The sequence below is a fragment of the Rousettus aegyptiacus genome, unplaced genomic scaffold (genome assembly GCF_014176215.1).
Source record: "Rousettus aegyptiacus isolate mRouAeg1 unplaced genomic scaffold, mRouAeg1.p scaffold_m13_p_12, whole genome shotgun sequence".
Classification (NCBI taxonomy): Eukaryota; Metazoa; Chordata; class Mammalia; order Chiroptera; family Pteropodidae; genus Rousettus; species Rousettus aegyptiacus.
In genome coordinates this window covers 59,915,165-59,928,093 of record NW_023416287.1, presented here as the reverse complement: position 1 = coordinate 59,928,093, position 12,929 = coordinate 59,915,165, and the positions used below count along the sequence as shown (strand labels likewise).

At 36.7% G+C, this 12,929-nt stretch overlaps 1 pseudogene; it reads left to right on the top strand.

Annotated features, from left to right (window-relative positions):
* The first annotated feature begins 5,392 nt into the window (after positions 1-5,392).
* Positions 5,393-5,511, top strand: LOC118610416 (annotated as a pseudogene).
* The last annotated feature ends 7,418 nt before the right edge of the window (positions 5,512-12,929 follow it).

The window sequence follows — 12,929 nt, the reverse complement described above, 5'->3', positions numbered from 1 at the left end:
GGCTTCTGAAGCTAAAAGTAAGCTGTTAATGGCTCCTATCACCTCCTGAAACACAGAGGCAGCCCAAACACTGAATGACTCTAATGACTGCCAGCCAGGCTTCCACATAGTTGTTTAATTTCCCCTTATTTGAGACTAATACACCATTATCTCAGAGACAGCCAGGGCTGCTCCCACCAGCTGCTTGGTCATCCATGTCCTACTGAAAGAATGAAATTGCTATATGATTTTTACTAATAATCCTTTCTCATTAGGCAGAATTTCCCAATCAATAAAGCGAGGGCCCCCACGTTGGGACATTCCGCTAGTTATTGTCATTGGTTAATATTTACCCAGCACTCCCTATGCACAGTTAGTACTGTCCCGACCAACCCATTCCACCAATTCTGTGCCTTAACTATTATCAGCCACTTCGTTCTTTTCTGTTCTTGTTCCCATTAATATAACTACAACCAACTGCACATTCTTTCTACAAAAACTGATCCAATTCAATGGAGCAACCACATCACATGTAATTTTCACATTTTTAGATTCCTATATACCAAAGTACTTCAGGAAAGAGCTGGTCAGTCAAAATGCAATTGAGTCGCAATCATATTTTTTCCCTACCTTTCATTATTCACAGCTCACATTCAAACTGCACCAGTTGTCCCAGTAAGGGTCTTTGTAGCTGTGCTTATTTTCCCCTTAGAGGGTCTGATAGAGGTTTGTGTGTCACATTTATTAATAATTTCCCTTTAGACTCTAATTTAGAAAAGGTTCCCTGCCCCCCCCCCCTTTTTTTGCTCTTCTATGACATCGACTTATTTGAAGAGTCTCAGTCAATTGTTTTGTGGTTTGCTGCCAGTCTGGGTCTGTCCAGTTGGTCCCTCTGTGGTAGGGCCAGGTTAATTTTTTTTTTTTTTCCTAAGAATACTACATAGTTGATGTCATGTGCTTCTCATTGCCTCACATCACAAGGGTCTGTTTGACCCATAATGGTGATGGTGTTTTTGTGGTTTTTTTTACTTCTATTTTTTGTTTTTATTTTCTGCTAATGTAAATCTTATTGCATGTCGGTTATGGTTTTTCTTTGGTGATGGTAATTTTGACCACTTGGTTGAAATAACAGTTACCAAATTTCTCCAATGTAAAAGTAGCTTTTCCCTTTGCAATTAATAAGTAATCTGGGATAAAACTGTGTTACTGTACAAATATCCTGTTTCTCAACATACTTTCACCCAATGATTTTAACATTCATTAGTAATCTTTTCCTGAATCAATCATTACCTTGGTGGTTATAAAAGTATACTTTTTAAAAAGCTACTATTGCCTGTACCATTGATATTTGAAACAACCTTTTTTGTTTGTTTGTTTTAGCAAAATACATTTCTTTAGGGCACACCAACTATAATCTCTGATCTGCTCTTTTCTAAGAATTATTTTAGAAAAAGAGCATGAAGCGAGCCATTTCTAAACTGGTTTAAATGATAGGTGAGTTTCTATGTGGTAATAATAATAACCATGCACTTAATGTTTGCTCTGTGCCAAGCACTTTACTATGTTAACTCATGAATCCTTATGACCACACTAGAGGGTGTGTTATCCACATTTCTCAGTTAATGGAACTAAAACTCTAAGACATCAAGTACATAACATGGTAAAGGCTAATGTTTAGTTAGTTAAGCTTTATAAGGAGGGCCGAAAACATCATTTGAGAAAAAGTAAGTTTTCATGTTGTAATAGGATAAGGGAGAAGAGATTATTAATTATGAGCATTTCTCCTTAGAATTGAAATGTATTCCGAGACTTAAATGTTTTGAGCATCCTTTACAATATGTTGGGTACTCAGTTTGGTGGTACTATGATGACCATGACATGGTTTCTGCCATAGGGTGCTGGAGGGTGGGTAGGGACCTGCACATCAAGTGGCAGAATTGGGGGGTGCACATAATTAACTAGAGTACAAGATAATATGGTATATATGCTATTTCATGTTCATAAACCAAGGATGATAGCGATGCCAAAAGATAAGAGATCACATATACTTGGGAAAATTAAAGAAGTATCATAGGGGAGGCAGCATTTAAAAGCCAAGTAGGCTTTTGCACGAAAGGGTTATAGAGAGAAGGTAGAGAGTCAGAGCTGGGGAAGCATAAGGCAGGTTCAGAACATGGTGGAGGGTGCAGCTGGTTTAACTGGGGAAGGGAGGAAGAAACATGGCTGGAAAAGGAAGGTGTAATTGGACTGGAGCCAGGGTTTATCTTGAGTGCCAGGCTAGGGGTTCAACTTCAGTGAGGAGCTGTCAAAAAACCACAAAGGTGAGCTCTGTAGATATCCACCAAGGGTCTGCTGTGTTGATTGGTTGGGAATAGTCTGTGGGTGTAAAGGGCAGTTTAAGAGGCTGTTTTTTCAGGTCATCCATCATGACCTGCTTGGCTATTCGGTGACAAGCCAAAGATATATGAGAAAATAAGACATTGCCTTGGGGTGACAAACTCAGATGCCAACAAGAGCCAGGTGAGTCACATCAATTAGGAGACAGAAGCAAGAGCATGTGTGCCCCATTCAAAGGGGGGCAGCCCCAACTCAACTCAACTTGTGCTAGAGAACAGGAAGTCCTGAACACTTAAACCTCATTATTCTACAAAATCTGGAAATTAAATGTTGGAGTGAATTCTCTAGATAAGCAAATTTTGAAACCAATTCATTTTTTTCAAATGTACAGGTCAAACAAGGCCTCTGCAGGTTTTGTAACTCTGAGAGTTATGAAATAATAAAACAGTACAGACATTCTAGAAAATTCCCATTTAGGTGGAATCACATGTGACGGCACAAAAACTAAATTGTTTGAGGGCATAACTTTTATCAAATGAAAAATCGAGGCAAACTTTTGGGTAAAATACCATTTGATTGTAAAGATCTAAATCCTGGTGTGTAACTGATAATAGCAATAATAAGCTACCCTTGTTGAATGTTTACCATGTGCCAGGCACTGTGCTAAGGGCTTTATGGATACTCTTACCTTCAATTCTCATAGAAACTTATGAATTTGGCATTCATTACTATTTTAATTTTGCAGATGAGAACATTGGTAAGTCAAAAAATTTTCTAGAGTCCACAAGAAACTTGGAACAACACACACACACATACACACATGCACACGCACACGCACATGCGCACACACAAATGATTAATACCTTACACTTTCTGGTTTCCTAATCCAGGTAAAAAATGATTTTACTCTGTCATTGGCAACTACAGTGTACTTCATTAAAAGACACTGGACAAAAATGTTACTGCAATAGCATGAGTTATAGGGTAGGAATTACTAATAACAGTCATAACCAACTAATATTAATAGGTAGGACTGCAGCCCTGAGAAAATGTTGTCTCCAAATCTCAATCTCTAAGTGAAGAGCCTGGTAATCTGTATAAACAATGCCCACCATAGGCAACTCTGCAATGAGGCAAGTTTGGAAATGACTGGGTAATATTATTGTGATCCCTTGTTCTAGGATAAGGAACAGTAGATGAGAATCTTCTGGAGGTACTTTTGTGATATGCCTTTTTATGACTTCATTGATGTTTATAACAGTTGGCTTCTATTCTTTTGAAGGCCAGATTGAATACATCAGATGGAGTTATCAGGGGCCAGGAAGCATTTACCTAAAATTTAACCTAAGGGCTTTCATCCTTCCCTGGTTAGGTAGAGAACTGCCTGATCTTGTGGAAATAATATACTAGCTACAGAATTTTTCCACCATCACTTTAAAAGCTATCAGAGACTTGAATGAACAGAAACTTTACAGACAGGAAATAATTACAGTAGCATCTACCATCTTTAACAATTGCTTACTACAGTTATACAGAAACCCCTTTTCCCCCAATATTTTAATTGTGTGAGTTTCTTTGAAATTTAAATGATAATTTAATATTTAGAATTTGAAGAGGTGTATAACCCGTGTCTAACCCTGTTTACCACAAAACTCCATTGCATATGCTTTGATATGTTAAATTCAGAGAGTTCAGTCTGATTATAATTCGCATGACTCCAAGTTCATTCCTTCTTGCTCTGTTTCACTCTCAGTGTGAAACCAAGTGTTTCATCACCCCTCCCAATCCATCAATCAGATTGTGCTTGTCAGAATAAGGAACGGATAGGACAGGTATTAAATTATGCCCTTGATTAGCTGAACTGAAAAAGCCAGAGAAACATTTGTTGTTTCAAACTTGGAAACTTGACTCAGAAAGCCTGTTCTGGAAACTGAAGACCAAATCCTTGTCAGAGAAGCATCACATTAGTTGGAAAAGAAGCAAGACCAGTAGGGGCAGTTGACTAAAACCAGCCTGAGGAGGCCCCTGAGGATCATCTAAAGGTCTGCAACTTGAGCAATCTATTTGATGGAGCTAGTTTTTCTGTTAGTTAGCAGTAATCGACAACTGGATTGCCAGGAAGAAATGATGAGAGGTAGATTGCTCATGGGTGCTAAAATTTACATTTTTTATCCATTATTACTCTTTATTTGAAATACTATTTTATTTAAAAAATTATTTACCTATAAGTCATATTCTAAAATATTTGGTCTCTTAATATATATAAATACCTAAAATTTTGGATTTCCGTTAAGTAGGTTGCATATTCATGAAAACAATTTAGTTATATCTCTTACTTTAAGCAGAAATGATGTGTTTCTAAAATGGAACACTAACCTTATAATCTTTTCCCTACTGCCATTATAATTTCAAAATCAGAGTTATTTCCCATAGCTTCAGGGTGGGGGGCAGACTATATACACCCACTCAATCCTCCCTTCCAATAAACTTCTGCCTCTGTCCAGTTTGCATTAAACACTCTCCACCATAGCCCTGCCTGCTCCTTGGAACTTTTCTTCCAAGCAAAGCTAGTCAAATGATTAATCGAAATAAAATCTGCACTAACTAACAGTCTTTGTATTAATATTTAAAATATAGAAAAGGAATAATTTACCTAAACCAAAAACACAGACAAAGCAGCAAGACTGTATCTAGGCAGTAATTCACAGGGCCCATGGAAGAGCCACCTGACGATGTGAGGCCACAGGTCACTCCTTTCTCAATACTTACTCCAAGGTGTGAACATCTTCTGTATATGTGCCACTGCTCTTCTCGGTCTACTCTCTCCTTGTGTAATCTCATCTATCAGATGAAAAAAGCAAATGAAGCCTATTATTCCTAGAACAATATGGGTTTCATGTTACTAACTATACTTGGAGAGCTTGTTAGTACTCATAAGAACTAAATTAAATAAAAATGTATGTAAAATAACTGGTATACAATAGAAAATCATTTATTAGCAATCTTAAATCCCTCAACCACCAAGAGTCTTTAAAAATATTTACTTTGGATTTTGTCCAATTAAAAGTCATGGAAAGTCTACAGCCATGCTACCCTGAACAAGCCCAATCCTGTCTGATCTCAGAAGCTAAGCAGGGTCAGACCTGGTTAGTACTTGCATGGGAGACCACCTAGGAAGACCAGGTGCTGTAGGGATTTAAAAAAAAAAAAAAAAAAGTCATGGAAGACTTTCATATTTGACCAATGTGGAATAACAGATTTATTTTCCCACCTGAAACAACTAAAAAACTGGACAAAATGTATGAAACATATATGAAACAATGCTTTTCAAGACATTGGACATCAGACAACAAAGGAGAATGATCTTTGAGAGGTGGATAATAGGCAAGGTGAGCCCTACTGTTGCCCTAACGGCCCTGAGAAAGTTTCCAGGCATGGTGTGGAAAAGGTAACCGAGGCAGAGGCCTCTGGTCTCCCTGACTTGAAGGAACAGAGCTGGGAGACTAAGGAAGCCAAGGCAACCAGAATTCACAGATCAGAGTAGGCGAGAACTACACAAGGAGAGAGAAGACCAAAGAACTAAAGAGTGTATCCGTGGAGTCCGCAGCTGAGTACTGATCAGCACATGTGTCTGAGGAGACTACTCGAGGCTAGGAAAAGAACTATGGAGGAGAATTAGAAAAAACAATTCCCATAGCTTACATAGCACCAGCAATAGTTCCTATTCCCACCAGCTTGAGAAGAAAACCTCAAAATTAACAGGACATTGGCTAGAATACTAAGAATGTTACAGTGGTAGGGAAAAATTAGTTCTAGACTAAACATAGCTCTGATCTCACCTAACAAAGTTTAAAAGCAAATCCCAAAGGATCAAACTCTTTCCAAGTAACTCAACTTCATGCTACAACAAAGTTCAATAATATTTATAGGAATAAAAATATATCCAGTCCCCAAAAAGGTAAAATTCACAATATCTGGCATCTAATAAAAAATTCCCAAGCATCCAAAGAGGCAGGAAAATACAACTCACATTAAGAAGAAAGATCAAGCAGTATAAACCAACCTAGAAATAAAAGAAATGATAGAGATGATAGAATTAGTTGGCAAAGACATTAAAAGTTATTAAACTATGCTCCTTATGTTCAAGGAGCTAAAGTAAAGAATAAACACATTACGTGGTAACATGAAAAATATAAAAAGGAACAAAATTAAACTTCTAGGAATAAAAATTACAGTGTCTGAAAATTACACCTGATAAGATTAACAACAGGTTACATGTTAGAGAAGAAAAAACTAGTGGATTTGGAGATAAAACATTAGAAACTATTTAAAATAAAACAGATTTTTTGAAAGTCTGAAAAAAGAGGAACAAAGCATAGCAGAGCTGTAGGGCAACTTCAAGTAGCCTAATATACATGTAGCTGGAGTCATTGTTAAGGAATATGGGGAAAGGAACAGAAAAACATTTGAAGAAATAATGGTTGAATATTTTATAAATTTGAAGATGACTCTCACAGATTCAAGAAGCTCAATAAACTCTGAGCAAAAGAAATATGAAGAAAAACATGCAAGGCACATGGTAATCAAATTACTTAAAACCAGCAATACAGAAAAAAAAAATCTTAAAAGTAGACAGGATGAGAGCAGCTTTCTTGTCAGAAACCATGCAAGCCAGAAGGCATTGGAACAACAACATTAAAATACTGAAAAACAAAAACTGTCAACCTAGATTTTAATACTCAGTAAAAATAGCTTTCAAAAATAATGGCAAAATATAGACTTCTCCACACATACCAAGACTAAAAGAATTAATCATCAGCGGACCTCTCTGCAAAAAAGTTGAAGGAAATGCTTCAGCCAGAAGGAAAATTATGTCATATGGAAACCTGAATCTATACAAAGAAAGAAGAGTACCAGCAATGATAACTATATCAGTAAACATGAAAGACTTTAGTCTTTATTGTTCAAATATTTTTATAATTGACTGTCTGAAGCAAAATAATAATAATAACAACAATAATAACACCACATTGTGGATTTACAGCATTTATAGAAATAAAATAGCACAAGGAAGGGCAGAATGGAAGTATAAGGTTCTTACACTATATGTCAAGTGATTACTTGAAAGCAGATTGTGATATGTTAAAAATGATACTACAAACACTAAAACAGCAATGAAAATAATGCAACAAAGAGTTACAGCTGATAACCCTATAGAGATAAAATGAAATCACAAATATTCATTTTATCCAAAAGAAGATAGAAAAAAAAGCAAACAAAGTATGATGGAATAAGTAAAAAATAGCATCCCACTAGAATTAAACCAAGTCATATCATAATCACATTAAATGTAGATGACCTAACACCTAAACTGAGAGACAAAGATTGCCAGATTAGATAAAAATATAACATCCAACTATAGGCTGCCTACAAGAAATTCACTTTCAATAAAAAATGGGTTAAAAGTAAAAGGAGAGAAAAAGATAGAGTCACTATGTTATTATCAAGCAGATTTCAGAGCAGAGAATATTATCAAGAATAAAGGTTATTTCAAAATTATAAAGAGGTCAAAATACCATATACTTTGCCCTTTTTAAAATTTTTCTTCCTTTTTTCTTTTACTTTTTCTTTTCTTTTTCTTTTTTGGACATAACGGAAATAGAATATTGGAACTAAAAGTTGATAGAATTATAAGATTTAGGCAAATTATAATTCTTAGATACATAAAAGTCAGAGATTTCAATAAAGCTTTCTCAAGAATCGATAGAAAAAGTATACAGAAAATCAGTAAAGATATAGATGACTTATATAACTACATAAAAAAGACATGAGTTAAGTTATACAAAGAATGTTCTCTAACCACAACGGATTTAAATTAGAAGTCAATAACAAAAAGATCTCCGAAAAATCCTCGAATATTTGAAAACTAAATAATGCATTTCTAAACAACCCATGGGCTAAAGAAGAAATCAAAAGGGCAATTAGAAAGTATTTTGAAATGAATAAGAATGAAATTACAACATATCAAAATGTGTGGGATTCTGCTAACGTAGTACTTGGAGGGAAATTACATCTGTAAACATCTATATGAGAAAAGATGAAAAGCTTCCAATCAATTACCCCAGCTTCTTCCACCTTAAGAAAAAGAAGAGCCAATGAAATCCAAAGCAGAAGAATGAAAATAATTATGATCAAAATTGAAATCAATAAAATAGAAAAACAAAAAAACAATAGAGAAAAAGCAGTGAAATCAAAAGCTGGTTCTTTGAGAAAAATCAGAAAATCTCTAGCTAGACTGATCAGGGAAAAAGAGTGAGAGGACACAAACAGTATCCCAGATGAGCTAAACAGTGAATCAGTGAAGGAGCCCACACTCTAAGCCAGACCTGGCCAACCGTCACGCCCATGCCGCACGGATTCCCCCGGGGTTCAGAGAGGCACAGCAGATTGACACACAGGTGGGGTGCTGCCGTGTGAAGTTTTCTTAGATACATAAAAGTGGCTCTAGCAAGTTTAATAACCTTCTAAATTATACATTTGCAACCCAAACACTTCCCAGCAACACTTTTTTGGGGGTAAAAAATTTATATTTTGTTACTCTTTGGATGTATTTGTAACAAATTTTTAATTACCTTTTTTTTTATTGGGCAAATTATCTGACATTAAAATATTTTTTAAAAAATAAATTCTTAAATTCTGTACTTTCTTAAAACTAAAAATTTTTGCCAGAAAAACAAAAGTAATTATAGCTCATATTTAAAATATGTTCTATGCCTGGCAACATACTTGTTTCCTGGCTATATTCGAGTTTTAGGTGGGGCTGCCTCCTCTTCTGAGAGGCATTGGTTAAGTAACTATAGGGTTAATCAGAGTGACAGGATGAGGTAGAAAAAAGAAACTTAAAACAGTCTGATCTTCCCCTCTGCCTCTCTCCTCTGAATGCAGCTGACAAATGAGTTCATCTAACACACAAAATAGTCTTTATTTTATTCTGTAGCTTACTGGCTTTTCACTGCTGAGAAAAGAGGTAATATGGTTTGCCTCAACTTGCCTACTTACCACTAAAGTATTTCTTGAAATTTGCCTTTATTTTCATGTTATCTATTTTTTCCCCCAACTTTCATTTGAAAATTTTCAAACCCACAGAAAAGTTGAAACAGTAGTACAAATTATATCACATACCCGTCACTTAGATTCATTGGTTGTTAACATTTGCTTTGCCTCTTCTCTCTGGGTGTGTATTTTTGCTGAGCCATTTGAAAACAAATTGTAATTGTCATGACCATCCACCTTTCAGTACTTCAGGGTGAAGTCTTCTAAGAAAAAGGACATACTCCTACATAACTTTCAAGAAATTTAACATTGATATGATAATATCACACACGCACACACACATGCACTCACACACACAGTGTCAATATTAAAATTCCCTTAACTGTTTTGTTTGGGGACTCTGGAACCAGTCAAGGACCACACATTGCACTTAGTGGTCATATTGCCGAGCACTTTTAAACCCACACTAAACGTCTGTCTCATTTGCCATTCCCACCAATTAGGAAGTCTCAGATAAATGAAAGCTTGATTTTGCAATTAATTCAAAAGTAATTACCCTTGGAGTAAAACCCTGCATAACAGACACCCTGTTCCAAAAGGGGGAAGCAGCTATTTCATTACATCATCCTTTTTGTCCTAGGGGGCTATTCAACCTCCTTCGAGTCTTGGGTCATCCGAGAATTCTGTGAGCATGGCCTGTCTGTCTCCCCCACCCTCAAGCCACTGATAGCAGTATACCAACAGCAAGTTCCCCAAGAGACAGGACCAAGGGCAGGGAAGAGAGCTAGAGACCCACCTGGGGAAGTTAGGAAGGAAGCTCTTTTTACTGCAGATATCCAGGCCCTACTGACTGTCCCAGAATCCCTGGGAATGGCCCCAGAAATCTACCTCCAGGTGACCCTGAAGCCAGGCAGGCCCAATGCAGGAACAAGCCACAGGCAACAAGGAATCATGGACATTTTTAAGCAGAAGAGTGATGTAACTAGATTTGTTCTTAAGAAATGCTATTTTTGTGGCAGACTGGAGGAAGAATTAGAGCAGAGACTGAAGAGATAAATCAGGAGATTATTCCAGCTGTCTCATAGAGCTATGATAAATGAAAGCAATTGGGAGGTGGAAGAGGGAGTAAAGTCATGAGGTATTTCCAAGGTAGAAACAACAGAACTTGAGCAATTAGATGTGGGTGGTGAAGGAGAGAAAAAAAATCAAAGAATGATTCCAAAGTTTCTACCTCAGACTCCCAGATAGTTGGAGAGCCCTTAAGAGAAAGAACATGAGGGCTGGGAAGAAGCCTGCAATTGTAGAGCAGTAAAGGGGTGTCTCAACAGAGTGCAGTTTTGAGCATGTGGCAGGGGAGGTGCCTGTGGGCAATCACATGCCCAGAGATGGGGGCAGTCAGAGTGGACACTGGGGAGACAAGCTGAGCTTAAACATGTGGCTTGGAAGTGGCGACTGGCAATGCATTTCCCATGAAGCAAGGGAGAGTGTGTAGGCAGGTGTGGTCCTCATCTGGAGAGGACACCAAGTCTTAGGGGTGGGTGGAGAACCAGAGGGGAGAGCCTGAGGGAAGAGGAAACCAGTGTAATATGGGGTGGGAAATTTGGGTGGAGGGAGAATTTCAAAGAGAGAATGAGTACCCAATGTCTGAGAGAGGTCAAATGAGAAAAGAACTAAAACCCGTCCATCAGGTATGACAAATACGAGGCCATTGCCAGCTCTGGAGAGACAACTGTCAAGTGGGATCCAGAGGCAGACGCAGCAGGCTGAGAAGGGATTCAGAGGCAAGGAGGTGAAGACAGTGACTACAGACTATTCTTTTAAGACCTTGTGAAGGAAAAGGAAGCCAGGACAGTAACCAGAAAGGAAATGGTGGAGAGAAATACTCAGATTCCCCACCTCCCTTTTTTTTAACGTCTCCCTCTATTGAAATGACACGCCTTAATATGAGTCATTTGATATAGTTGTTATTTTCTACATTCTATAAACCAAGACTTAGTAGAAATATTTTTTACCCCAGCAATTTCAGACAACGTCTTTGCAGAGGGTACAGGCTCAGCAAGTTAGGGTCATAATAACTTTCGGTTTGAATATTTGAGAACCATATCTATTCATTTCATCTCTCATTCTCATAGCAAAAAAAAAAAAAAAAGAAAAAAAGAAAATCCACAAAATTAGTACCAGAGTCGCAAATGAGCTCACTTGATGTTTATAAGAAGAGATATAAGTGATAAGAATTAGGTTCAAAATCTACACTTCTTGGGTAAACCTTGCATCGTAGGTGTGTTGCTATGAATACGATGTGACCCATTTAATCCTTACAACAGTTCGACAAAAATATAAATAATAGTAAACATTTATATCATTTATATAGTATTTATTATAGTCCAGGTAATATACTAAGTGCTTCAATATATAAACTTAATAATTATAATTTGAGTGTATATTCATATGAAGACATAAAAGATATTTTTTCTCCTGGTTTTTACTGTTTTGGTAATATGAATTGAAAGGAGGAATATTAATACCGTATGGGGAGAACCCAAACCAAAGTGATCTGAAATATGTAGTAAGTGTTTTTTCCCCCTTTTATCTAGATTTTGGATGCTGGTGCTAAATTTCCAAGTATCATAATTTAAAAAGAAATTTTATGCCCTTCTAATTTATTTCAAAGATAATGTTTTTGCTTTTTTTATGTGACTCTCTTTGAAAATGTTGCAGTACAAACTTTCTCAAAAATAAGATTTTACCCTTGAAAGGGAGAAGAAATGCCTGAAATAATCTTATAAAAAAGATACTATTGCCCAAAATAATACCTCAAACAATCTTATGAAAAAGATACTATATTATCCTATTTTACAGGTATGGAAACTGTAGCTCAGAGAGTTGAAGCACCCTGCTCAAGGTCATGTAGCTAGTAAGTGGGGTGAATTTTTTAAAAATGGTTTTATTATATTTAGAAATAAAGAGAAATAGCCATATGTAAAAGGAGTTACAAATACAAAAAGGCCCAAACCAGAAATAATCCAAATGTCCCCCAACAAGAGACTCAGTAAATAAATTGTGGTTTATTCAAACAACAAAATACTACTCAGTGATTAAAAAGAATGAACTACTGACACCTGCAATAACATGTATAAATCTCAAAAAAAGGTATGTTGAATGAAAAATTGAGCAACCAAAGGAATACATGTTGTTATCTGGTTCCATTTATATAAAGTTCCAGAAATGGCAAAACTAGTTTCCAGTAATATAAATTAGAATAGTGGTTCCTGATTTGGTAGAGGTGAAAGGTGGGGGCTAGTGGCTAGAAAGAGGTTCAAGAGAACTTTCTGGAGTAACAAAAATGATTTCTATGAGGGTGGTTGTCATATTTGAACAGATTTTAGGAAATAGGAAAGGGTCCAGAGATAATAGAAGAAGCAAGGCCAAGGAGGAGGCTGAGGCACTGGGTTAACAACCAGAGATGGGCTTAGCTCTAGAGGCTTGTCTGGAGATCTGAGAAGGAGGTAGAATCAGCGTTGTGGCCTGGACAGGTTAGCATCAGAAGGCTCGTGTGTAAT